At 43.4% G+C, this 6501-nt stretch overlaps 1 pseudogene; it reads left to right on the top strand.

The window, feature by feature from the left end:
• Positions 1 to 873: 873 nt before the first annotated feature.
• Positions 874 to 5982, top strand: LOC134372388 (uncharacterized; annotated as a pseudogene).
• Positions 5983 to 6501: the final 519 nt, after the last annotated feature.

Raw genomic sequence — 6501 nt, 5'->3', positions numbered from 1 at the left:
TGAGGAGGTGCATCACACTACGAAAGAACTAAATGAACTTTCTGCTTCATACAAGCAGAAACTGGGAGAATATGTATGGGAAAGGATATTAACAGAGTGGGATAATGGTGGAAGGAAGATAAAATTGGATCAGGCTGAATTTATTGATATGGGCCCACTAAGCAGAGATTCTGCATTTTAGGTTGTAGCTCAGGAATTTAAGAAAGGTTCTAATAGTTCATTTGATGGTTGGCTGAAGTATGGACCAAAAAATGGCCCACTGTGATTGAGTTAGAGATGCTTGATCTCCCTTGGTTAACTGTAGATGAAGGGATTCAAAGGTTTAGGGAGATTGGAATGCCAGACTGGGTTTGTCATGTAAAACCTACCCACCCACACTGGGAGGCTCCAGAAGAAACACCTTTTACTGACACTTTGAGAAATTGATTTGTGAGGGGAGCCCCAGCATCCCTGAAGAGCCCTGTTATTGCCCTTCTCTGTAGAGCAGACCTTACAGTGGGAACCACAGTCAAGCAATGGGAACACTTAAATGCAATGGGACTAATTGGATCCCAGGGTGGCAGGGGCCAAGTGGCAGCACTCAACTGACAAAGGCAAGGTGGGCACAGTTACCATACTGGACCACAGAGGCAAAGCAATAATCAGAATAGTCTGACTCATATAGATCTATGGCATTGTTTAGTTACTCATGGTGTTCCTGTAAGTCAAATAGACAGCAAGCCTACTAAATTCTTACTTGATCTGTATCGGCAGAAAACTTCTAGGTCAAGTGAACAAAAGTCTAACTTGAATCATTAAAACAGAGAGTCACGGCCCCTCAATCAATTCCCAGACTTGAGCCAGTTTACAAGCCCAGAACCCTTCGAATGAACGGGTGGCCAGGTCTCCTTGAGGAAAGACCCTGGTATACTACCAAAACTTTACTCTATTAATCTTTCTCCCATCCTTCTCCAAGGAGACCTGTGGCCTTTTACCCAGAGTAAATGTACATTGGGGAAAGGTAAACAATCAGACCTTTTGGGGACTATTAGACACTGGATCTGAATTGACATTGATTCCAGGAGACCCAAAACATCACAGTGGTCCTCTAGTTAAAATATGAGCTTAAGGGAGCCAAGTGATTAATAAAGTCTTAGCTCAGGTCTGACTTCCTGTGGGTCCAGTGGGTCCCTGAACCCATGCTGTGGTTATTTCCCCAGTTCCAGAATGAATAATTGGAATAGACATACTTAGCAGCTGGCCGAATCCCCACATTGGTTCCCTGACCTGTGGAATGAGGGCAATTATGGGGGGTAGGACCAAATGGAAGTAATTAGAGCTTCCCCTACCCAGGAAAATAGTAAAACAAAAACAATAGTGCATCCCTGGAGGTATTGCAGAGATTAGTGCTACTATCAAGGACTTGAAAGAGGCATGGGTGGTGATTCCCACCATATCCCCATTCAACTCTCCTATTTGGCCCATAAAGAAGACAGATGGATCTTGGCGGATGACAGTGGATTATTGTAAGCTTAATCAAGTGGTGACTCCAATTGTAGCTGCTGTACCAGATGTGGTTTCATTGCTTGAACAAATCAACCCATCTCCGGGTACCTGGTATGCAGCTATTGATTTGGCAAATGCCTTTTTCTCCATTTTTGTCAATAAGGCCCACCAGAAGCAGGTTGCTTTCAGCTGGCAAAGTACAATTTTGCTTTAGTGTACTACCTCAGGGGTATATCAACTCTCCAGCCCTATGTCACAATTTAGTTCTCATGGATCTTGATCACCTTTCCCTTCCACAGACATTATGCTGGTCCATTACATTGATGATGTTATGCTGACTGAACCTAGTGAGCATGAAGTAGCAACTGCTCTGGACTTACTGGTAAGACATTTACATGTCAAAGGATGGGAAATAAATCCAACTAAAATTCAAGGGCCTTCTACCTCAGTTAAATTTCCTGTGGTCCATTGGTGTGGGGCATGTCAAGATATCCCTTCTAAGATGAAGGATAAGTTGTTACATCTGGCCCCTCCTGCAACCAAGAAAGAGGCACAGTACCTAGTGGGCCTATTTGGATTTTGGAGGCAACACATTCCTCACTTGGGTGTGTTGTTCTGGACCATCTACTGAGTGACACCAAAGGCTGCAAGTTTTCAGGTGGGACCCAGAGCAGGACAAGGCTCTGCAACATGTCCAGGCTGCTGTGCAAGCTGCGCTTCCTCTTGGGCCATATGATCCAGCAGACCAAATTATCCTTGAAGTGTCAGTTGCAGATAGGGATACAGTATGGAGCCTTTGGCAGGCCCCTATAGATGAATCACAGTGGAGACCCTTAGGATTTTGGAGCAAAGCCCTGCCTTCATCCACAGATAACTACTCTCCTTTTGAGAAACAGCTCTTAGCCTGCTATTGAGCCTTAGTAGAAACTGAATGCTTGACTATGGGCCTCCAAGTTACCATCCAACTTGAGCTGCCCTTCATGAACTGGGTGTTACCTGACCCAGCAAGTCATAAGGTTGGGCATGTACAGCAGCACTCGACCATCAAATGGAAATGATATATACATGATCAGGCCCAAGCCGGTCCTGAAAGCTCAAGTAAGTTCCAAGAAGAAGTGTCCCAAATGCCCATGGTTCCTACTCCTGATACTCTGCATTCTCTTCCTCAGCTGCACCTATGGCCACATGGAGAGTTCCCTATGATCAGTTCACAGAGGAAGAAAAGTCTAGAGCCTGGTTTACAAATGGTTCCACACGATATGCAGGCACCACCTGAAAGTGGACAGCTGGCGGCACTGCACCCCTTTTGTGGGACACCCTGAAGGAGAGTGGTGATGGGGAATCTTCTCAATGGGCAGGACTTTGGGCAGTGCACTTGGATGTGCACTTGCCTGGAAGGAGAAATGGCCAGATGTGTGATTATATACTGATTCATGGGCAATAGCCAATGGTTTAACTGGATGGTCAAGGACATGGAAGGAACAAGATTGGAAAATTGGTATGAAAGAAATTTGGGGAAGAAGTGGTGCAGTCGATGCCATGGCAGAGTCCTGAAAGGAATAGCTTTGGCTGACCTCTCCAAGTTGTCAAGACCGCCGGAGGGAGAGCTGCTGAAAAGACCACAGCTACAAGCACTTGCTTTAATTGTAAGGATATCTGCCTTGGCATAGTGGTACTGCTTTTACTTTCTCTTTTGATGTTTTGGTCAGTGTGGCAGTTTCCTGAGTTTCCAAAAGATGCAGAAAATGACACACAAACAGTTGTTGTCATAAAATTAGATAGTCCCACCAAAGATCCGGGAAAATTGAACAATTCCAAATTGTCCCTTTTTTTTTTTTGTCTTTTTCATGACTGACACTCAGCCAGTGTGTGCACCAGCCATTCCCATATAGGATCTGAACCCATGGCGGGAGTGTTACCGCGCTCCCAGAGCCGCACTCTCCCGAGGGCGCCACTGGCTCAGCCACCAAATTGTCCCTTTTAAGTCAATTAATTACGCCAATGGATGTTTCAGAAACATTGGTCATGATTAATCATGAGCAATTGCCTTTACCAGAGAAATTAATAAATAAAAGAAGTCCTTATCCTCTTCCCACCATGTGGGCATATGGTTACATGGGATATAAAATGATAAAATGAAAAATTTGGTACACTCCCAGGGGATGTACAAAGTATGATGTAAGTTGGCAAACATCATTTACTGGAGATTATATGAATGGCAAGAGAATGGTTAGTATTAATGGGAAATTATATGATTGGGATAAATTAAGTATATGGGAATGAATCCATAGAATTCCCTTTACTTTGTGGTTTCCAGTTTTAAATAAATCATTAAGAATTAGGAGTTGGGATAAAAATATATGCTGTAAAATTATTAAACCTGCAAAATTCGATCTTAGAAGAATAAGAGAGTACACCTAGTTTTGTGAGGTATGGTGCTGTGCACAAGGACACTTTAACATTTAGATCAAGATTACAGGGCCACAGCCAATGCATAACCTTAAAATGTGCATGATAATGCTGCTCAAATATCCACTGCTTTTTTACCAGATGAATAGTAGGTTCATTCCATTAGAACATAAAATCATTAGACCCCCATTAGAATTTAAATGGTAACATTTTTCCTTTTAGCAAAGTTGTATTTAAACAAAATAACTGCCACCCTGTTAATAGGGTGGATATTAACCACAGCTTGCTAACAGAAAAAGGTCACAAGATAACTTCAAGGAAATGAAGGGATGGCCGATCTGATAACCTGATTCTAGGAAAAGGAAGCACGAGTTGATCTCCTGAGACATGCTGACAAAAAGGACTAGTTGACCTCTAAAAAAGTTTCCTCCCTGCTTTTTGGCCTATTGATTTAAGCTTGCTGATACAATAAAAATAGTACCCAAACCCCCCCTGCAGAGAAAAATCTAAATAAAAGGCATTGTCTCATGGTCTACTCGGCTCCAGCTGCAACACGCTGACAGCCCACAGAGAGAGAACGTGCATATTGATGCATTGAGGTTTCTGTCTTTTTTTCTTATTTTCTGGGACCCTCTCTCTCCCTTTTCGGGTACCCAAACCTCGCTGAAGCTGAACTTCAGCAAAGAGGTATGTGGATGGACCTCTCAGAGTCGACAAAGGATGTGAAGATATTTGTTTCCCAGGTGAATGCCCATCAAAAGGTAACCTCAACAGAAGAGAACTTTAATGATCAGGTGGATAGGATGTCCTGTTCTGTGGATACTGTTCAGCCTCTTTCTCCGGCCACCCCTGTCATTGCTCAGTGGGCTCATGAACAAAGTGGCCATGGTGGCAGGGATGGAGGTTATGCATGGGCTCAGCAACATGGACTTCCATTCACCAAGGCCAATCTGGCTACGGCAACTGCTGAGTGTCCAGTCTGCCACCATCAGAGACCAACACTGAGCCCCCAATATGGCACCATTCCCTAGGTGATCAGCCAGCCACCTGGTGGCAGGTTGATTACATTGGACCACTTCCACCATGGAAGGGACATTGTTTTGTTTTTACTGGAATAGACACTTACTCTGGATATGGATTTGCCTTCCCAGCACAAATTGCTTAGGCCAAAACTACCATCCGTGGACTCACAGAATGACTTATTCACCATCATGGCATTCTACACAGCATTGCTCCTGACCAAGGAACTCACTTTACAGCTAAAGAAGTGCAGCAATGGACTCATGCTCATGGAATTCAGTGGTTTTATCATGTTGCCCATCATCCTGAAGCAGCCAGACTGATAGAACAGTGGAATGGCCTTTTGAAGTCACAGTTTCAGTGCCAGCTAGGTGACAATACCTTGCAGGGCTGGGGCAAAGTTTCCAGAAGGCTGTATATGCTCTAAATCTGTGGGCAATATATGGTCCTATTTCTCCCATAGCCAGGATTCACAGGTCCAGGAATCAAGGGAAGGAAACAGAAGTGGCACCATTCACCCTTACCCCTAGGGACCCATTAGCAAAATCTTTACTTCCTGTCTGCACAACTTTATTCTCTGCTGGTCCAGTGGTCTTGGTTCCAGAGGGAGGAATGTTTCCATCAGGAAACACAAAAATGATAACATTGAAGTGGAAGTTAAGGCTGCCACCTGGCCACTTTAGGCTCCTCATGCCTCTGAGTCAAGAGGCTAAGAAAGGCATTACTGTGTTGGCTGGGGTGATTGACACAGGCTACCAAGTTGGACTACTACTTCACAATCAAGTAAGGAAGATTATATCTAGAATACAGGAGATTCCTTCGGATGTCTCTTAGTACTACCATGCCCTATGATTAAGGTCAATGAAAAATTACAACAACAAAATCGAGGCAATACTACGAATGGCCCTGACTCTTCAGGGATGAATATTTGGGTGACTCCACCAAGTAAAGAACCACGACCTGCTGAGGTGCTCACTGAAGGCAAAGGGAATACAGAGTGGGTAGGAGAAGCGTAGATATAAATACCAGGTTCAACCACGTGACCAGTTACAGAAATGAGGATTGTAATTGTTCTCCCTATTGTGTTAAGAATATGTCTCTATGTATATATACTGCACACATATTAAGCAATTATCTTCATTTTTGTTCCTCTTGTTCTCTATCATGTACCATGAGGCCTACTGACTTTATACCAGCATTTAAATGTTGTTAACCTTACTTCATAGTATTTGCAATTTTAAGGTTTGGGATATTAGAAGAAGAGTAAATATCATCTATGGACTTCACCTTTTTCTTCTTGGGAAAGGATTAATGCATTTCCAGTTGTACACAGTGTAGCGTATCATGCAAGGCAAAACTATTATGTTATTGTATCATTGGAAAATTAAGTGTGATTTAAGGAGATAGCATGGACACCAAGTTGACAAGGGGTGGACGTGTGAAGGTTAATTCTAGATGTCAACTTGGTTAGATGAAGGAATGTTGAGAAACCTGGTAAAGTTATCTTTTTAGGTGTGTCCATGAGGGTGTTTCCAGCAGAGATTAAGTATGAGAGTCTGAGTGGCCTGGGTGGGAAAGACACACTCT

This window comes from Cynocephalus volans, chromosome 3 (assembly GCF_027409185.1).
Source record: "Cynocephalus volans isolate mCynVol1 chromosome 3, mCynVol1.pri, whole genome shotgun sequence".
In the NCBI taxonomy this organism is placed as follows: Eukaryota; Metazoa; Chordata; class Mammalia; order Dermoptera; family Cynocephalidae; genus Cynocephalus; species Cynocephalus volans.
This window is presented reverse-complemented; position numbering and strand designations above follow the sequence as displayed.